General features: G+C 40.0%; 1 protein-coding gene and 1 long non-coding RNA gene across 15 annotated transcripts in view; both read right to left on the bottom strand.

The window, feature by feature from the left end:
• LOC100374531 (unconventional myosin-IXb-like) overlaps positions 1–22,824 on the bottom strand; it is a 106,898-nt gene that overhangs the window by 3,510 nt on the left and 80,564 nt on the right. The window lies entirely within an intron of this gene.
• On the bottom strand, positions 200–22,801 carry LOC146734924 (uncharacterized). Of its 13 annotated transcripts, none has more exons than XR_014931373.1 (3): positions 3,673–22,801; positions 2,206–3,223; positions 200–1,464 (listed from the first exon to the last, which is right to left on the bottom strand). It is a non-coding gene; the product is annotated as an uncharacterized LOC146734924 (long non-coding RNA). The 13 variants fall into 13 exon arrangements; XR_014931375.1 differs by having other exon boundaries at positions 2,206–4,325; positions 4,770–22,801; XR_014931378.1 differs by having other exon boundaries at positions 2,206–4,362; positions 5,029–22,801.

Here is a 22,824-nt window from a genome sequence, read left to right as displayed (position 1 = left end):
AAAACATAATCCCCTTTCCTATCCTATCACTGTCAGCAAAACATAATCCCCTTTCCTATCTTATCACTGTCAGCAAAACATAATCCCCTTTCCTATCCTATCACTGTTAGCAAAACATAATCCCCTTTCCTATCCTATCACTGTCAGCAAAACATAATCCCCTTTCTTATCCTATCACTGTCAGCAAAACATAATCCCCTTTCCTATCTCATTACTGTCAGCAAAACCTAATCCCTTTTCCTATCCTACCACTGTCTGCAAAACCTAATCCCTTTTCCTATCCTATCACTGTCAGCAAAACCTAATCCCTTTTCCTACCAATCACTGTCAGCAAAACCCATTTCCCTTTCCTACCCATCACTTTAATCAAAATTGAATCCCCTTTCCTATCCTATCACTGTTAGCAAAACCTAATCCCCTTTCCTATCCTATCACTGTTAGCAAAACATAATCCCCTTTCCTATCCCATCACTGTTAGCAAAACATAATCCCCTTTCCTATCCTATCACTGTCAGCAAAACATAATCCCCTTTCCTATCCTATCACTGTCAGCAAAACATAATCCCCTTTCCTATCCTATCACTGTTAGCAAAACATAATCCCCTTTCCTATCTCATTACTGTCAGCAAAACCTAATCCCTTTTCCTATCCTACCACTGTCTGCAAAACCTAATCCCTTTTCCTATCCTATCACTGTCAGCAAAACCTAATCCCTTTTCCTATCCTATCACTGTCAGCAAAACATAATCCCCTTTCTTATCCTATCACTGTCAGCAAAACATAATCCCCTTTCCTATCTCATTACTGTCAGCAAAACCTAATCCCTTTTCCTATCCTACCACTGTCTGCAAAACCTAATCCCTTTTCCTATCCTATCACTGTCAGCAAAACCTAATCCCTTTTCCTACCAATCACTGTCAGCAAAACCCATTTCCCTTTCCTACCCATCACTTCAATCAAAACTGAATCCCCTTTCCTATTCTATCACTGTCAGCAAAACATAACCCCTTTTCCTATCCTATCACTGTCAGCAAAACATAATCCCCTTTCTTATCCTATCACTGTCAGCAAAACATAATCCCCTTTCCTATCTCATTACTGTCAGCAAAACCTAATCCCTTTTCCTATCCTATCACTGTGAGCCAAACATAATCATTTTTCCTATCCTATCACTGTCAGCAAAACCTAATCCCTTTTCCTATCCTATCACTGTCAGCAAAACCTAATCCCCTTTCCTATCCTATCCTATCACTGTCAGCAAAACCTAATCCCTTTTCCTATCCTATCACTGTCAGCAAAACCTAATCCCTTTTCCTATCTTATCCTATCACTGTCAGCAAAACCTAATCCCTTTTCCTATCCTATCCTATCACTGTCAGCAAAACCTAATCCCTTTTCCTATCCTATCACTGTCAGCAAAACCTAATCCCCTTTCCTATCCTATCCTATCACTGTCAGCAAAACCTAATCCCTTTTCCTATCCTATCCTATCACTGTCAGCAAAACCTAATCCCTTTTCCTATCCTATCACTGTCAGCAAAAACTAATCCCTTTTCCTATCCTATCACTGTCAGCAATACATAATCCCTTTTCCTATCCTATCACTGTCAGCAAAACATAATCCCCTTTCTTATCCTATCACTGTCAGCAAACATAATCCCCTTTCTTATCCTATCACTGTCAGCAAAATCTAATCCCCTTTCCTATCTCATTACTGTCAGCAAAACCTAATCCCTTTTCCTATCCTACCACTGTCTGCAAAACCTAATCCCTTTTCCTATCCTATCACAGTCAGCAAAACCTAATCCCTTTTCCTATCCTATCACTGTCAGCAAAACATAACCCCCTTTCCTATCCTATCACTGTCAGCAAAACATAATCCCCTTTCCTATCTCATTACTGTCAGCAAAACCTAATCCCTTTTCCTATCCTACCACTGTCTGCAAAACCTAATCCCTTTTCCTATCCTATAACTGTCAGCAAAACCCATTTCCCTTTCCTACCCATCACTTTAATCAAAACTGAATCCCCTTTCCTATTCTATCACTGTCAGCAAAACATAATCCCCTTTCCTATCCTATCACTGTCAGCAAAACCTAATCCCTTTTCCTACCAATCACTGTCAGCAAAACCCATTTCCCTTTCCTACCCATCACTTTAATCAAAACTGAATCCCCTTTCCTATCCTATCACTGTTAGCAAAACCTAATCCCCTTTCCTATCCTATCACTGTTAGCAAAACAAAATCCCCTTTCCTATCCTATCACTGTTAGCAAAACATAATCCCCTTTCCTATCCTATCACTGTCAGCAAAACATAATCCCCTTTCCTATCCTATCACTGTCAGCAAAACATAATCCCCTTCCTATCCTATCACTGTTAGCAAAACATAATCCCCTTTCCTATCCTATCACTGTCAGCAAAACATAATCCCCTTTCCTATCTTATCACTGTCAGCAAAACATAATCCCCTTTCCTATCCTATCACTGTTAGCAAAACATAATCCCCTTTCCTATCCTATCACTGTCAGCAAAATCTAATCCCCTTTCCTGTCCTATCACTGTCAGAAAAACCTAATCTCCTTTTCTATCCTATCACTGTCAGCAAAACATAATCCCCTTTCTTATCCTATCACTGTCAGCAAAACATAATCCCCTTTCCTATCTCATTACTGTCAGCAAAACCTAATTGCCTTTCCTATCCTATCACTGTCAGCAAAACCTAATCCCCTTTCCTGTCCTATCACTGTCAGCAAAACCTAATCCCCTTTTCTATCCTATCACTGTCAGCAAAACCTAATCCCTTTTCCTATCCTATCACTGTCAGCAAAACCTAATCCCCTTTCCTATCCTATCCTATCACTGTCAGCAAAACATAATCCCTTTTCCTATTCTATCACTGTCAGCAAAACCTAATCCCTTTTCCTATCCTATCACTGTCAGCCAAACATAATCCCTTTTCCTATCCTATCACTGTCAGCAAAACCTAATCCCTTTTCCTATCCTATCACTGTCATCAAAGCCTAATCCCCTTTCCTATCCTATCCTATCACTGTCAGCAAAACCTAATCCCATTTCCTATCCTATCACTGTCAGCAAAACCTAATCCCTTTTCCTATCCTATCCTATCACTGTCAGCAAAACCTAATCCCTTTTCCTATCCTATCTTATCACTGTCAGCAAAACCTAATCCCTTTTCCTATCCTATCACTGTCAGCAAAACCTAATCCCCTTTCCTATCCTATCCTATCACTGTCAGCAAAACCTAATCCCCTTTCCTATCCTATCACTGTTAGCAAAACAAAATCCCCTTTCCTATCCTATCACTGTTAGCAAAACATAATCCCCTTTCCTATCCTATCACTGTCAGCAAAACATAATCCCCTTTCCTATCCTATCACTGTCAGCAAAACATAATCCCCTTTCCTATCCTATCACTGTTAGCAAAACATAATCCCCTTTCCTATCCTATCACTGTCAGCAAAACATAATCCCCTTTCCTATCTTATCACTGTCAGCAAAACATAATCCCCTTTCCTATCCTATCACTGTTAGCAAAACATAATCCCCTTTCCTATCCTATCACTGTCAGCAAAATCTAATCCCCTTTCCTGTCCTATCACTGTCAGCAAAACCTAATCCCCTTTTCTATCCTATCACTGTCAGCAAAACATAATCCCCTTTCTTATCCTATCACTGTCAGCAAAACATAATCCCCTTTCCTATCTCATTACTGTCAGCAAAACCTAATTGCCTTTCCTATCCTATCACTGTCAGCAAAACCTAATCCCCTTTCCTGTCCTATCACTGTCAGCAAAACCTAATCCCTTTTCTATCCTATCACTGTCAGCAAAACCTAATCCCTTTTCCTATCCTATCACTGTCAGCAAAACCTAATCCCCTTTCCTATCCTATCCTATCACTGTCAGCAAAACATAATCCCTTTTCCTATCCTATCACTGTCAGCAAAACCTAATCCCTTTTCCTATCCTATCACTGTCAGCCAAACATAATCCCTTTTCCTATCCTATCACTGTCAGCAAAACCTAATCCCTTTTCCTATCCTATCACTGTCATCAAAGCCTAATCCCCTTTCCTATCCTATCCTATCACTGTCAGCAAAACCTAATCCCTTTTCCTATCCTATCACTGTCAGCAAAACCTAATCCCTTTTCCTATCCTATCCTATCACTGTCAGCAAAACCTAATCCCTTTTCCTATCCTATCCTATCACTGTCAGCAAAACCTAATCCCTTTTCCTATCCTATCACTGTCAGCAAAACCTAATCCCCTTTCCTATCCTATCCTATCACTGTCAGCAAAACCTAATCCCTTTTCCTATCCTATCACTGTCAGCAAAACCTAATCCCTTTTCCTATCCTATCACTGTCTGCAAAACCTAATCCCCTTTCCTATCCTATCACTGTCAGGAAAACTTAATCCCCTTTCCTATCCTATTACTGTCAGCAAAACATAATCCCCTTTCCTATCTTATCACTGTCAGCAAAATCTAATCCCCTTTCCTATCCTATCACTGTCAGCAAAACCTAATCCCCTTTCCTATCCTATCACTGTCAGCAAAACCTAATCCCCTTTCCTATCCTATCACTGTCAGCAAAACATAATCCCCTTTCCTGTCCTATCACTGTCAGCAAAACATAATCCCCTTTCCTATCCTATCACTGTTAGCAAAACCTAACCCCCTTTCCTATCCTATCACTGTCAGCAAAACATAATCCCCTTTCCTGTCCTATCACTGTCAGCAAAACATAATCCCTTTTCCTATCCTATCACTGTCAGCAAAACCTATTCGCCTTTCCTATCCTATCACTGTCAGCAAAACATAATCCTCTTTCCTGTCCTATCACTGTCAGCAAAACATAATCCCCTTTCCTATCCTATCACTGTTAGCAAAACCTAACCCCCTTTCCTATCCCATCACTGTCAGCAAAACATAATCCCCTTTCCTGTCCTATCACTGTCAGCAAAACCTAATCCCCTTTCCTATCTTATCACTGTCAGCAAAACCTAATCCCTTTTCCTACCAATCACTGTCAGCAAAACCCATTTCCCTTTCCTACCCATCACTTTAATCATAACTGAATCCCCTTTCCTATCCTATCACTGTTAGCAAAACATAACCCCCTTTCCTATCTCATCACTGTCAGCAAAACATAATCCCCTTTCCTATCCTATCACTGTTAGCAAAACATAATCCCCTTTCTTATCCTATCATTGTCAGCAAAACATAATCCCCTCTCTTATCCAATCACTGTCTGCAAAACCTAATCCCCTTTCCTATCTTATCACTGTCAGCAAAATCTAATCCCCTTTCCTATCCTATCACTGTTAGCAAAACATGATCCCCTTTCCTATCCTATCACTGTCAGCAAAACATAATCCCCTTTCCTATCCTACCACTGTCTGCAAAACCTAATCCCTTTTCCTATCTATCACTGTCAGCAAAACATAATCCCCTTTCTTATCCTATCACTGTCAGCAAAACATAATCCCCTTTCCTATCTCATTACTGTCAGCAAAACCTAATCCCTTTTCCTATCCTATCACTGTTAGCAAAACATAATCCCTTTTCCTATCCTATCACTGTCAGGAAAACGTAATCCCCTTTCCTATCCTATCACTGTCAGCAAAACCTAATCGCCTTTCCTATCCTATCACTGTCAGCAAAACATAATCCCCTTTCTTATCCTATCACTGTCAGCAAAACCTAATACCTTTCCTATCCTATCAATGTCAGCAAAACCTAATCCCCTTTCCTATCCTATCACTGTCAGCAAAACCTAATCCCTTTTCCTATCCTATCACTGTCAACAAAACATAATCCCTTTTCCTATCCTACCACTATTAGCAAAACCTAATCCCCTTTCCTATCCTATCACTGTCAGCAAAACATAATCCTCTTTCTTATCCAATCACTGTCAGCAAAACATAATCCCCTTTCCTATCTCATTACTGTTAGCAAAACCTAATCCCTTTTCCTATCCTACCACTGTCTGCAAAACCTAATCCCCTTTCCTATCCTATCACTGTCAGGAAAACTTAATCCCCTTTCCTGTCCTATCACTGTCAGCAAAACCTAATCCCTTTTCCTATCCTATCACTGTCAGCAAAACATAATCCCTTTTCTTATCCTATCACTGTTAGCAAAACCTAATCCCCTTTCCTATCCTATCATTGTCAGCAAAACCGAATCCCCTTTTCTATCCTACCACTATTAGCAAAACCTTATCGCCTTTCCTATCTTATCACTGTCAGCAAAACCTAATCCTTTTCCTACCAATCACTGTCAGCAAAACCCATTTCCCTTTCCTACCCATCACTTTAATCATAACTGAAACCCCTTTCCTATCCTATCACTGTTAGCAAAACATAACCCCTTTCCTATCTCATCACTGTCAGCAAAACATAATCCCTTTTCCTATCCTATCACTGTCAGCCAAACATAATCCCTTTTCCTATCCTATCACTGTCAGCAAAACCTAATCCCTTTTCCTATCCTATCACTGTCAGCAAAACCTAATCCCCTTTCCTATCCTATCCTATCACTGTCAGCAAAACCTAATCCCTTTTCCTATCCTATCACTGTCAGCAAAACCTAATCCCTTTTCCTGTCCTATCCTATCACTGTCAGCAAAACCTAATCCCTTTTCCTATCCTATCACTGTCAGCAAAACATAATCCCCTTTCTTATCCTATCACTGTCAGCAAACATAATCCCCTTTCTTATCCTATCACTGTCAGCAAAATCTAATCCCCTTTCCTATCTCATTACTGTCAGCAAAACCTAATCCCTTTTCCTATCCTACCACTGTCTGCAAAACCTAATCCCTTTTCCTATCCTATCACAGTCAGCAAAACCTAATCCCTTTTCCTATCCTATCACTGTCAGCAAAACATAACCCCCTTTCCTATCCTATCACTGTCAGCAAAACATAATCCCCTTTCCTATCTCATTACTGTCAGCAAAACCTAATCCCTTTTCCTATCCTACCACTGTCTGCAAAACCTAATCCCTTTTCCTATCCTATAACTGTCAGCAAAACCCATTTCCCTTTCCTACCCATCACTTTAATCAAAACTGAATCCCCTTTCCTATTCTATCACTGTCAGCAAAACATAATCCCCTTTCCTATCCTATCACTGTCAGCAAAACCTAATCCCTTTTCCTACCAATCACTGTCAGCAAAACCCATTTCCCTTTCCTACCCATCACTTTAATCAAAACTGAATCCCCTTTCCTATCCTATCACTGTTAGCAAAACCTAATCCCCTTTCCTATCCTATCACTGTTAGCAAAACAAAATCCCCTTTCCTATCCTATCACTGTTAGCAAAACATAATCCCCTTTCCTATCCTATCACTGTCAGCAAAACATAATCCCCTTTCCTATCCTATCACTGTCAGCAAAACATAATCCCCTTCCTATCCTATCACTGTTAGCAAAACATAATCCCCTTTCCTATCCTATCACTGTCAGCAAAACATAATCCCCTTTCCTATCTTATCACTGTCAGCAAAACATAATCCCCTTTCCTATCCTATCACTGTTAGCAAAACATAATCCCCTTTCCTATCCTATCACTGTCAGCAAAATCTAATCCCCTTTCCTGTCCTATCACTGTCAGAAAAACCTAATCTCCTTTTCTATCCTATCACTGTCAGCAAAACATAATCCCCTTTCTTATCCTATCACTGTCAGCAAAACATAATCCCCTTTCCTATCTCATTACTGTCAGCAAAACCTAATTGCCTTTCCTATCCTATCACTGTCAGCAAAACCTAATCCCCTTTCCTGTCCTATCACTGTCAGCAAAACCTAATCCCCTTTTCTATCCTATCACTGTCAGCAAAACCTAATCCCTTTTCCTATCCTATCACTGTCAGCAAAACCTAATCCCCTTTCCTATCCTATCCTATCACTGTCAGCAAAACATAATCCCTTTTCCTATCCTATCACTGTCAGCAAAACCTAATCCCTTTTCCTATCCTATCACTGTCAGCCAAACATAATCCCTTTTCCTATCCTATCACTGTCAGCAAAACCTAATCCCTTTTCCTATCCTATCACTGTCATCAAAGCCTAATCCCCTTTCCTATCCTATCCTATCACTGTCAGCAAAACCTAATCCCATTTCCTATCCTATCACTGTCAGCAAAACCTAATCCCTTTTCCAATCCTATCCTATCACTGTCAGCAAAACCTAATCCCTTTTCCTATCCTATCTTATCACTGTCAGCAAAACCTAATCCCTTTTCCTATCCTATCACTGTCAGCAAAACCTAATCCCCTTTCCTATCCTATCCTATCACTGTCAGCAAAACCTAATCCCCTTTCCTATCCTATCACTGTTAGCAAAACAAAATCCCCTTTCCTATCCTATCACTGTTAGCAAAACATAATCCCCTTTCCTATCCTATCACTGTCAGCAAAACATAATCCCCTTTCCTATCCTATCACTGTCAGCAAAACATAATCCCCTTTCCTATCCTATCACTGTTAGCAAAACATAATCCCCTTTCCTATCCTATCACTGTCAGCAAAACATAATCCCCTTTCCTATCTTATCACTGTCAGCAAAACATAATCCCCTTTCCTATCCTATCACTGTTAGCAAAACATAATCCCCTTTCCTATCCTATCACTGTCAGCAAAATCTAATCCCCTTTCCTGTCCTATCACTGTCAGCAAAACCTAATCCCCTTTTCTATCCTATCACTGTCAGCAAAACATAATCCCCTTTCTTATCCTATCACTGTCAGCAAAACATAATCCCCTTTCCTATCTCATTACTGTCAGCAAAACCTAATTGCCTTTCCTATCCTATCACTGTCAGCAAAACCTAATCCCCTTTCCTGTCCTATCACTGTCAGCAAAACCTAATCCCTTTTCTATCCTATCACTGTCAGCAAAACCTAATCCCTTTTCCTATCCTATCACTGTCAGCAAAACCTAATCCCCTTTCCTATCCTATCCTATCACTGTCAGCAAAACATAATCCCTTTTCCTATCCTATCACTGTCAGCAAAACCTAATCCCTTTTCCTATCCTATCACTGTCAGCCAAACATAATCCCTTTTCCTATCCTATCACTGTCAGCAAAACCTAATCCCTTTTCCTATCCTATCACTGTCATCAAAGCCTAATCCCCTTTCCTATCCTATCCTATCACTGTCAGCAAAACCTAATCCCTTTTCCTATCCTATCACTGTCAGCAAAACCTAATCCCTTTTCCTATCCTATCCTATCACTGTCAGCAAAACCTAATCCCTTTTCCTATCCTATCCTATCACTGTCAGCAAAACCTAATCCCTTTTCCTATCCTATCACTGTCAGCAAAACCTAATCCCCTTTCCTATCCTATCCTATCACTGTCAGCAAAACCTAATCCCTTTTCCTATCCTATCACTGTCAGCAAAACCTAATCCCTTTTCCTATCCTATCACTGTCTGCAAAACCTAATCCCCTTTCCTATCCTATCACTGTCAGGAAAACTTAATCCCCTTTCCTATCCTATTACTGTCAGCAAAACATAATCCCCTTTCCTATCTTATCACTGTCAGCAAAATCTAATCCCCTTTCCTATCCTATCACTGTCAGCAAAACCTAATCCCCTTTCCTATCCTATCACTGTCAGCAAAACCTAATCCCCTTTCCTATCCTATCACTGTCAGCAAAACATAATCCCCTTTCCTGTCCTATCACTGTCAGCAAAACATAATCCCCTTTCCTATCCTATCACTGTTAGCAAAACCTAACCCCCTTTCCTATCCTATCACTGTCAGCAAAACATAATCCCCTTTCCTGTCCTATCACTGTCAGCAAAACATAATCCCTTTTCCTATCCTATCACTGTCAGCAAAACCTATTCGCCTTTCCTATCCTATCACTGTCAGCAAAACATAATCCTCTTTCCTGTCCTATCACTGTCAGCAAAACATAATCCCCTTTCCTATCCTATCACTGTTAGCAAAACCTAACCCCCTTTCCTATCCCATCACTGTCAGCAAAACATAATCCCCTTTCCTGTCCTATCACTGTCAGCAAAACCTAATCCCCTTTCCTATCTTATCACTGTCAGCAAAACCTAATCCCTTTTCCTACCAATCACTGTCAGCAAAACCCATTTCCCTTTCCTACCCATCACTTTAATCATAACTGAATCCCCTTTCCTATCCTATCACTGTTAGCAAAACATAACCCCCTTTCCTATCTCATCACTGTCAGCAAAACATAATCCCCTTTCCTATCCTATCACTGTTAGCAAAACATAATCCCCTTTCTTATCCTATCATTGTCAGCAAAACATAATCCCCTCTCTTATCCAATCACTGTCTGCAAAACCTAATCCCCTTTCCTATCTTATCACTGTCAGCAAAATCTAATCCCCTTTCCTATCCTATCACTGTTAGCAAAACATGATCCCCTTTCCTATCCTATCACTGTCAGCAAAACATAATCCCCTTTCCTATCCTACCACTGTCTGCAAAACCTAATCCCTTTTCCTATCTATCACTGTCAGCAAAACATAATCCCCTTTCTTATCCTATCACTGTCAGCAAAACATAATCCCCTTTCCTATCTCATTACTGTCAGCAAAACCTAATCCCTTTTCCTATCCTATCACTGTTAGCAAAACATAATCCCTTTTCCTATCCTATCACTGTCAGGAAAACGTAATCCCCTTTCCTATCCTATCACTGTCAGCAAAACCTAATCGCCTTTCCTATCCTATCACTGTCAGCAAAACATAATCCCCTTTCTTATCCTATCACTGTCAGCAAAACCTAATACCTTTCCTATCCTATCAATGTCAGCAAAACCTAATCCCCTTTCCTATCCTATCACTGTCAGCAAAACCTAATCCCTTTTCCTATCCTATCACTGTCAACAAAACATAATCCCTTTTCCTATCCTACCACTATTAGCAAAACCTAATCCCCTTTCCTATCCTATCACTGTCAGCAAAACATAATCCTCTTTCTTATCCAATCACTGTCAGCAAAACATAATCCCCTTTCCTATCTCATTACTGTTAGCAAAACCTAATCCCTTTTCCTATCCTACCACTGTCTGCAAAACCTAATCCCCTTTCCTATCCTATCACTGTCAGGAAAACTTAATCCCCTTTCCTGTCCTATCACTGTCAGCAAAACCTAATCCCTTTTCCTATCCTATCACTGTCAGCAAAACATAATCCCTTTTCTTATCCTATCACTGTTAGCAAAACCTAATCCCCTTTCCTATCCTATCATTGTCAGCAAAACCGAATCCCCTTTTCTATCCTACCACTATTAGCAAAACCTTATCGCCTTTCCTATCTTATCACTGTCAGCAAAACCTAATCCTTTTCCTACCAATCACTGTCAGCAAAACCCATTTCCCTTTCCTACCCATCACTTTAATCATAACTGAAACCCCTTTCCTATCCTATCACTGTTAGCAAAACATAACCCCTTTCCTATCTCATCACTGTCAGCAAAACATAATCCCTTTTCCTATCCTATCACTGTCAGCCAAACATAATCCCTTTTCCTATCCTATCACTGTCAGCAAAACCTAATCCCTTTTCCTATCCTATCACTGTCAGCAAAACCTAATCCCCTTTCCTATCCTATCCTATCACTGTCAGCAAAACCTAATCCCTTTTCCTATCCTATCACTGTCAGCAAAACCTAATCCCTTTTCCTGTCCTATCCTATCACTGTCAGCAAAACCTAATCCCTTTTCCTATCCTATCACTGTCAGCAAAACCTAATCCATTTTCCTATCCTATCACTGTCAGCAAAACCTAATCCCCTTTCCTATCCTCTCCTATCACTGTCAGCAAAACCTAATCCCTTTTCCTATCCTATCCTATCACTGTCAGCAAAACCTAATCCCTTTTCCTATCCTATCACTGTCAGCAAAACCTAATCCCTTTTCCTATCCTATCACTGTCAGCAATACATAATCCCTTTTCCTATCCTATCACTGTCAGCAAAACATAATCCCCTTTCTTATCCTATCACTGTCAGCAAAACATAATCCCCTTTCTTATCCTATCACTGTCAGCAAAATCTAATCCCCTTTCCTATCTCATTACTGTCAGCAAAACCTAATCCCTTTTCCTATCCTACCACTGTCTGCAAAACCTAATCCCTTTTCCTATCCTATCACTGTCAGCAAAACCTAATCCCTTTTCCTATCCTATCACTGTCAGCAAAACATAATCCCCTTTCTTATCCTATCACTGTCAGCAAAACATAATCCCCTTTCCTATCTCATTACTGTCAGCAAAACCTAATCCCTTTTCCTATCCTACCACTGTCTGCAAAACCTAATCCCTTTTCCTATCCTATCACTGTCAGCAAAACCTAATCCCTTTTCCTACCAATCACTGTCAGCAAAACCCATTTCCCTTTCCTACCCATCACTTTAATCAAAACTGAATCCCCTTTCCTATTCTATCACTGTCAGCAAAACATAACCCCTTTTCCTATCCTATCACTGTCAGCAAAACATAATCCCCTTTCTTATCCTATCACTGTCAGCAAAACATAATCCCCTTTCCTATCTCATTACTGTCAGCAAAACCTAATCCCTTTTCCTATCCTACCACTGTCTGCAAAACCTAATCCCCTTTCCTATCCTATCACTGTCAGGAAAACTTAATCCCCTTTCCTATCCTATCACTGTCAGCAAAACATAATCCCCTTTCATATCTTATCACTGTCAGCAAAACCTAATCGCCTTTCCTATCCTATCACTGTCAGCAAAACATAATCCCTTTTCCTATCCTATCACTGTCAGCAAAACATAATCCCCTTTCCTATCCTATCACTGTTAGCAAAACCTAATCCCATTTCCTATCCTATCACTGTCAGCAAAACCTAATCCCTTTTCCTACCAATCACTGTCAGCAAAACCCATTTCCCTTTCCTACCCATCACTTTAATCAAAACTGAATCCCCTTTCCTATTCTATCACTGTCAGCAAAACATAACCCCTTTTCCTATCCTACCACTGTCAGCAAAACATAATCCCCATTCTTATCCTATCACTGTCAGCAAAACATAATCCCCTTTCCTATCCTATCACTGTCAGCAAAACATAATCCCCTTTCCTATCATATCACTGTTAGGAAAACATAATCCCCTTTCCTATCCTATCACTGTCAGCAAAACATAACCCCTTTTCCTATCCTATCACTGTCAGCAAAACATAATCCCCTTTCCTATCCTATCACTGTCAGCAAAACATAATCCCTTTTCCTATCCTATCACTGTCAGCAAAACATAATCCCTTTTCCTATCCTACCACTATTAGCAAAACCTAATCCCCTTTCCTATCCTATCACTGTCAGCAAAACATAATCCCCTTTCATATCTTATCACTGTTAGCAAAACCTAACCCCCTTTCCTATCCTATCACTGTCATCAAAACATAATCCCCTTTCCTGTCCTATCACTGTCAGCAAAACCTAATCCCCTTTCCTGTCCTATCACTGTCAGCAAAACCTAATCGCCTTTCCTATCCTATCACTGTCAGCAAAACATAATCCCCTTTCCTGTCCTATCACTGTCAGCAAAACATAATCCCCTTTCCTATCCTATCACTGTTAGCAAAACCTAACCCCCTTTCCTATCCTATCACTGTCAGCAAAACATAATCCCCTTTCCTGTCCTATCACTGTCAGCAAAACCTAATCCCCTTTCCTATCCTATCACTGTTAGCAAAACATAATCCCCTTTCCTATCCTACCACTGTCTGCAAAACCTAATCCCTTTTCCTATCCTATCACTGTCAGCAAAACATAATCCCCTTTCTTATCCTATCACTGTCAGCAAAACATAATCCCCTTTCCTATCTCATTACTGTCAGCAAAACCTAATCCCTTTTCCTATCCTATCACTGTTAGCAAAACCTAATCCCTTTTCCAATCCTATCACTGTCAGGAAAACGTAATCCCCTTTCCTATCCTATCACTGTCAGCAAAACATAATCCACTTTCATATCTTATCACTGTCAGCAAAACCTAATCGCCTTTCCTATTCTATCACTGTCAGCAAAACATAATCCCCTTTCTTATCCTATCACTGTCAGCAAAACCTAATCCCTTTCCTATCCTATCAATGTCAGCAAAACCTAATCCCTTTTCCTATCCTATCACTGTCAGCAAAACCTAATCCCTTTTCCTATCCTATCACTGTCAGCAAAACATAATCCCTTTTCCTATCCTACCACTATTAGCAAAACCTAATCCCCTTTCCTATCCTATCACTGTCAGCAAAACCTAATCCCTTTTCCTACCAATCACTGTCAGCAAAACCCATTTCCCTTTCCTACCCATCACTTTAATCATAACTGAATCCCCTTTCCTATCCTATCACTGTCAGCAAAACCTAATCCCCTTTCCTATCCTATCACTGTCAGCAAAACATAATCCCCTTTCTTATCCTATCACTGTCAGCAAAACATAATCCCCTTTTCTATCTCATTACTTTTAGCAAAACCTAATCCCTTTTCCTATCCTACCACTGTCTGCAAAACCTAATCCCCTTTCCTATCCTATCACTGTTAGCAAAACCTAATCCCCTTTCCTATCCTATCACTGTTAGCAAAACATAATCCCCTTTCCTATCCTATCACTGTCAGCAAAACATAATCCCTTTTCCTATCCTATCACTGTCAGCAAAACATAATCCCTTTTCCTATCCTATCACTGTTAGCAAAACCTAATCCCCTTTCCTATCCTATCATTGTCAGCAAAACATAATCCCTTTTCCTATCCTATCACTGTCAGCAAAACCTAATCCCTTTTCCTACCAATCACTGTCAGCAAAACCCATTTCCCTTTCCTACCCATCACTTTAATCATAACTGAATCCCCTTTCCTATCCTATCACTGTCAGCAAAACCTAATCCCCTTTCCTATCCTATCACTGTCAGCAAAACATAATCCCCTTTCTTATCCTATCACTGTCAGCAAAACATAATCCCCTTTTCTATCTCATTACTTTTAGCAAAACCTAATCCCTTTTCCTATCCTACCACTGTCTGCAAAACCTAATCCCCTTTCCTATCCTATCACTGTTAGCAAAACCTAATCCCCTTTCCTATCCTATCACTGTTAGCAAAGCATAATCCCCTTTCCTATCCTATCACTGTCAGCAAAACATAATCCCTTTTCCTATCCTATCACTGTCAGCAAAACATAATCCCTTTTCCTATCCTATCACTGTTAGCAAAACCGAATCCCCTTTTCTATCCTACCACTATTAGCAAAACCTAATCCCCTTTCCTATCCTATCACTGTCAGCAAAACCTAATCCTTTTCCTACCAATCACTGTCAGCAAAACCCATTTCCCTTTCCTACCCATCACTTTAATCATAACTGAATCCCCTTTCCTATCCTATCACTGTTAGCAAAACATAACCCCTTTCCTATCTTATCACTGTTAGCAAAACATAACCCCTTTCCTATCTCATCACTGTCAGCAAAACATAATCCCCTTTCCTATCATATCACTGTCAGGAAAACATAATCCCCTTTCTTATCCTATCACTGTCAGCAAAACCTAATCCCCTTTCCTATCCTATCACTGTCAGCAAAACCTAATCCTTTTCCTACCAATCACTGTCAGCAAAACCCATTTCCCTTTCCTACCCATCACTTTAATCATAACTGAATCCCCTTTCCTATCCTATCACTGTCAGCAAAACATAATCCCCTTTCCTATCATATCACTGTCAGGAAAACATAATCCCCTTTCTTATCCTATCACTGTTAGCAAAACATAACCCCCTTTCCTATCTCATCACTGTCAGCAAAACATAATCCCCTTTCCTATCATATCACTGTCAGGAAAACATAATCCCCTTTCTTATCCTATCACTGTTAGCAAAACATAACCCCCTTTCCTATCTCATCACTGTCAGCAAAACATAATCCCCTTTCCTATCATATCACTGTCAGGAAAACATAATCCCCTTTCTTATCCTATCACTGTTAGCAAAACATAATCCCCTTTCTTATCCTATCATTGTCAGCAAAATCTAATCCCCTTTCCTATCTCATTACTGTCAGCAAAACCTAATCCCTTTTCCTATCCTACCACTGTCTGCAAAACCTAATCCCTTTTCCTATCCTATCACTGTCAGCAAAACCCAATCCCTTTTCCTATCCTATCACTGTCAGCAAAACATAATCCCCTTTCTTATCCTATCACTGTCAGTAAAACATAATCCCCTTTCCTATCTCATTACTGTCAGCAAAACCTAATCCCTTTTCCTATCCTACCACTGTCTGCAAAACCTAATCCCTTTTCCTATCCTATCACTGTTAGCAAAACCTAATCCCCTTTCCTATCCTATCATTGTCAGCAAAACATAATCCCTTTTCCTATCCTATCACTGTCAGCAAAACCGAATCCCCTTTTCTATCCTACCACTATTAGCAAAACCTAATCCCCTTTCCTATCCTATCACTGTCAGCAAAACCTAAACCTTTTCCTACCAATCACTGTCAGCAAAACCCATTTCCCTTTCCTACCCATCACTTTAATCATAACTGAATCCCCTTTCCTATCCTATCACTGTTAGCAAAACATAACCCCTTTCCTATCCTATCACTGTTAGCAAAACATAACCCCTTTCCTATCCTATCACTGTCAGCAAAACATAATCCCCTTTCCTGTCCTATCACTGTCAGCAAAACATAATCCCCTTTCCTATCCTATCACTGTTAGCAAAACCTAACCCCCTTTCCTATCCTATCACTGTCAGCAAAACATAATCCCCTTTCCTGTCCTATCACTGTCAGCAAAACCTCATCCCCTTTCCTATCTTATCACTGTCAGCAAAACCTAATCCCTTTTCCTACCAATCACTGTCAGCAAAACCCATTTCCCTTTCCTACCCATCACTTTAATCATAACTGAATCCCCTTTCCTATTCTATCACTGTCAGCAAAACATAACCCCTTTTCCTATCCTATCACTGTCAGCAAAACATAATCCCCTTTCCTATCTCATTACTGTCAGCAAAACCTAATCCCTTTTCCTATCCTACCACTGTCTGCAAAACCTAATCCCCTTTCCTATCCTATCACTGTCAGGAAAACTTAATCCCCTTTCATATCTTATCACTGTCAGCAAAACCTAATCGCCTTTCCTATCCTATCACTGTCAGCAAAACATAATCCCTTTTCCTATCCTATCACTGTCAGCAAAACATAATCCCCTTTCCTATCCTATCACTGTTAGCAAAACCTAATCCCCTTTCCTATCCTATCACTGTCAGCAAAACCTAATCCCTTTTCCTACCAATCACTGTCAGCAAAACCCATTTCCCTTTCCTACCCATCACTTTAATCAAAACTGAATCCCCTTTCCTATTCTATCACTGTCAGCAAAACATAACCCCTTTTCCTATCCTATCACTGTCAGCAAAACATAATCCCCATTCTTATCCTATCACTGTCAGCAAAACATAATCCCCTTTCCTATCCTATCACTGTCAGCAAAACATAATCCCCTTTCCTATCATATCACTGTTAGCAAAACATAATCCCCTTTCCTATCCTATCACTGTCAGCAAAACATAACCCCTTTTCCTATCCTATCACTGTCAGCAAAACATAATCCCCTTTCCTATCCTATTACTGTCAGCAAAACCTAATCCCTTTTCCTATCCTACCACTGTCTGCAAAACCTAATCCCCTTTCCTATCCTATCACTGTCATCAAAACATAATCCCCTTTCCTGTCCTATCACTGTTAGCAAAACCTAACCCCCTTTCCTATCCTATCACTGTCATCAAAACATAATCCCCTTTCCTGTCCTATCACTGTCAGCAAAACCTAATCCCCTTTCCTGTCCTATCACTGTCAGCAAAACCTAATCCCCTTTCCTATCCTATCACTGTCAGCAAAACATAATCCCCTTTCCTGTCCTATCACTGTCAGCAAAACATAATCCCCTTTCCTATCCTATCACTGTTAGCAAAACCTAACCCCCTTTCCTATCCTATCACTGTCAGCAAAACATACTCCCCTTTCCTGTCCTATCACTGTCAGCAAAACCTAATCCCCTTTCCTATCTTATCACTGTCAGCAAAACCTAATCCCTTTTCCTACCAATCACTGTCAGCAAAACCCATTTCCCTTTCCTACCCATCACTTTAATCATAACTGAATCCCCTTTCCTATCCTATCACTGTCAGCAAAACATAATCCCCTTTCCTATCCTACCACTGTCTGCAAAACCTAATCCCTTTTCCTATCCTATCACTGTCAGCAAAACATAATCCCCTTTCTTATCCTATCACTGTCAGCAAAACATAATCCCCTTTCCTATCTCATTACTGTCAGCAAAACCTAATCCCTTTTCCTATCCTATCACTGTTAGCAAAACCTATTCCCTTTTCCTATCCTATCACTGTCAGGAAAACGTAATCCCCTTTCCTATCCTATCACTGTCAGCAAAACATAATCCACTTTCATATCTTATCACTGTCAGCAAAACCTAATTGCCTTTCCTATCCTATCACTGTCAGCAAAACATAATCCCCTTTCTTATCCTATCACTGTCAGCAAAACCTAATCCCTTTCCTATCCTATCAATGTCAGCAAAACCTAATCCCCTTTCCTATCCTATCACTGTCAGCAAAACCTAATCCCTTTTCCTATCCTATCACTGTCAGCAAAACATAATCCCTTTTCCTATCCTACCACTATTAGCAAAACCTAATCCCCTTTCCTATCCTATCACTGTCAGCAAAACCTAATCCCTTTTCCTACCAATCACTGTCAGCAAAACCCATTTCCCTTTCCTACCCATCACTTTAATCATAACTGAATCCCCTTTCTATCCTATCACTGTCAGCAAAACCTAATACCCTTTCCTATCCTATCACTGTCAGCAAAACATAATCCCCTTTCTTATCCTATCACTGTCAGCAAAACATAATCCCCTTTCCTATCTCATTACTGTTAGCAAAACCTAATCCCATTTCCTATCCTACCACTGTCTGCAAAACCTAATCCCCTTTCCTATCCTATCACTGTTAGCAAAACCTAATCCCCTTTCCTATCCTATCACTGTTAGCAAAACATAATCCCCTTTCCTATCCTATCACTGTCAGCAAAACATAATCCCTTTTCCTATCCTATCACTGTCAGCAAAACATAATCCCTTTTCCTATCCTATCACTGTTAGCAAAACCTAATCCCCTTTCCTATCCTATCATTGTCAGCAAAACATAATCCCTTTTCCTATCCTATCACTGTCAGCAAAACCGAATCCCCTTTTCTATCCTACCACTATTAGCAAAACCTAATCCCCTTTCCTATCCTATCACTGTCAGCAAAACCTAATCCTTTTCCTACCAATCACTGTCAGCAAAACCCATTTCCCTTTCCTACCCATCACTTTAATCATAACTGAATCCCCTTTCCTATCCTATCACTGTTAGCAAAACATAACCCCTTTCCTATCCTATCACTGTTAGCAAAACATAATCCCCTTTCCTATCATATCACTGTCAGGAAAACATAATCCCCTTTCTTATCCTATCACTGTCAGCAAAACCTAATCCTTTTCCTACCAATCACTGTCAGCAAAACCCATTTCCCTTTCCTACCCATCACTTTAATCATAACTGAATCCCCTTTCCTATCCTATCACTGTCAGCAAAACATAATCCCCTTTCCTATCATATCATATCACTGTCAGGAAAACATAATCCCCTTTCTTATCCTATCACTGTTAGCAAAACATAACCCCCTTTCCTATCTCATCACTGTCAGCAAAACATAATCCCCTTTCCTATCATATCACTGTCAGGAAAACATAATCCCCTTTCTTATCCTATCACTGTTAGCAAAACATAACCCCCTTTCCTATCTCATCACTGTCAGCAAAACATAATCCCCTTTCCTATCATATCACTGTCAGGAAAACATAATCCCCTTTCTTATCCTATCACTGTTAGCAAAACATAATCCCCTTTCTTATCCTATCATTGTCAGCAAAATCTAATCCCCTTTCCTATCCCATTACTGTCAGCAAAATCTAAACCCCTTTTCCTATCTTATCACTGTCAGCAAAATCTAATCCCCTTTCCTATCCTATCACTGTTAGCAAAACATAATCCCCTTTCTTATCCTATCACTGTCAGCAAAATCTAATCCCCTTTCCTATCCCATCACTGTCAGCAAAACATAATCCCCTTTCTTATCCTATCACTGTCAGCAAAACCTAATCCCCTTTCCTATCCTATCACTGTTAGCAAAACATAATCCCCTTTCCTATCCTATCACTGTCAGCAAAACATAATCCCTTTTCCTATCCTATCACTGTCAGCAAAACATAATCCCTTTTCCTATCCTATCACTGTTAGCAAAACCTAATCCCCTTTCCTATCCTATCATTGTCAGCAAAACATAATCCCTTTTCCTATCCTATCACTGTCAGCAAAACCGAATCCCCTTTTCTATCCTACCACTATTAGCAAAACCTAATCCCCTTTCCTATCCTATCACTGTCAGCAAAACCTAATCCTTTTCCTACCAATCACTGTCAGCAAAACCCATTTCCCTTTCCTACCCATCACTTTAATCATAACTGAATCCCCTTTCCTATCCTATCACTGTTAGCAAAACATAACCCCTTTCCTATCCTATCACTGTTAGCAAAACATAACCCCTTTCCTATCTCATCACTGTCAGCAAAACATAATCCCCTTTCCTATCATATCACTGTCAGGAAAACATAATCCCCTTTCTTATCCTATCACTGTCAGCAAAACCTAATCCTTTTCCTACCAATCACTGTCAGCAAAACCCATTTCCCTTTCCTACCCATCACTTTAATCATAACTGAATCCCCTTTCCTATCCTATCACTGTCAGCAAAACATAATCCCCTTTCCTATCATATCATATCACTGTCAGGAAAACATAATCCCCTTTCTTATCCTATCACTGTTAGCAAAACATAACCCCCTTTCCTATCTCATCACTGTCAGCAAAACATAATCCCCTTTCCTATCATATCACTGTCAGGAAAACATAATCCCCTTTCTTATCCTATCACTGTTAGCAAAACATAACCCCCTTTCCTATCTCATCACTGTCAGCAAAACATAATCCCCTTTCCTATCATATCACTGTCAGGAAAACATAATCCCCTTTCTTATCCTATCACTGTTAGCAAAACATAATCCCCTTTCTTATCCTATCATTGTCAGCAAAATCTAATCCCCTTTCCTATCCCATTACTGTCAGCAAAATCTAAACCCCTTTTCCTATCTTATCACTGTCAGCAAAATCTAATCCCCTTTCCTATCCTATCACTGTTAGCAAAACATAATCCCCTTTCTTATCCTATCACTGTCAGCAAAATCTAATCCCCTTTCCTATCCCATCACTGTCAGCAAAACATAATCCCCTTTCTTATCCTATCACTGTCAGCAAAACCTAATCCCCTTTCCTATCCTATCACTGTTAGCAAAACATAATCCCCTTTCCTATCCTATCACTGTCAGCAAAACATAATCCCTTTTCCTATCCTATCACTGTCAGCAAAACATAATCCCTTTTCCTATCCTATCACTGTTAGCAAAACCTAATCCCCTTTCCTATCCTATCATTGTCAGCAAAACATAATCCCTTTTCCTATCCTATCACTGTCAGCAAAACCGAATCCCCTTTTCTATCCTACCACTATTAGCAAAACCTAATCCCCTTTCCTATCCTATCACTGTCAGCAAAACCTAATCCTTTTCCTACCAATCACTGTCAGCAAAACCCATTTCCCTTTCCTACCCATCACTTTAATCATAACTGAATCCCCTTTCCTATCCTATCACTGTTAGCAAAACATAACCCCTTTCCTATCCTATCACTGTTAGCAAAACATAACCCCTTTCCTATCTCATCACTGTCAGCAAAACATAATCCCCTTTCCTATCATATCACTGTCAGCAAAACATAATCCCCTTTCTTATCCTATCACTGTCAGCAAAACCTAATCCTTTTCCTACCAATCACTGTCAGCAAAACCCATTTCCCTTTCCTACCCATCACTTTAATCATAACTGAATCCCCTTTCCTATCCTATCACTGTCAGCAAAACATAATCCCCTTTCCTATCATATCACTGTCAGGAAAACATAATCCCCTTTCTTATCCTATCACTGTTAGCAAAACATAACCCCCTTTCCTATCTCATCACTGTCAGCAAAACATAATCCCCTTTCCTATCATATCACTGTCAGGAAAACATAATCCCCTTTCTTATCCTATCACTGTTAGCAAAACATAACCCCCTTTCCTATCTCATCACTGTCAGCAAAACATAATCCCCTTTCCTATCATATCACTGTCAGGAAAACATAATCCCCTTTCTTATCCTATCACTGTTAGCAAAACATAACCCCCTTTCCTATCTCATCACTGTCAGCAAAACATAATCCCCTTTCCTATCATATCACTGTCAGGAAAACATAATCCCCTTTCTTATCCTATCACTGTTAGCAAAACATAATCCCCTTTCTTATCCTATCATTGTCAGCAAAATCTAATCCCCTTTCCTATCCCATTACTGTCAGCAAAATCTAAACCCCTTTTCCTATCTTATCACTGTCAGCAAAATCTAATCCCCTTTCCTATCCTATCACTGTTAGCAAAACATAATCCCCTTTCTTATCCTATCACTGTCAGCAAAATCTAATCCCCTTTCCTATCCCATCACTGTCAGCAAAACATAATCCCTTTTCCTATCCTATCACTGTCAGCAAAACCTAATCCCTTTTTTTTAAAT

The sequence above is a fragment of the Saccoglossus kowalevskii genome, chromosome 13 (assembly GCF_978046115.1).
Source record: "Saccoglossus kowalevskii chromosome 13, keSacKowa6.1, whole genome shotgun sequence".
NCBI lineage: Eukaryota > Metazoa > Hemichordata > Enteropneusta > Harrimaniidae > Saccoglossus > Saccoglossus kowalevskii.
This window is presented reverse-complemented; position numbering and strand designations above follow the sequence as displayed.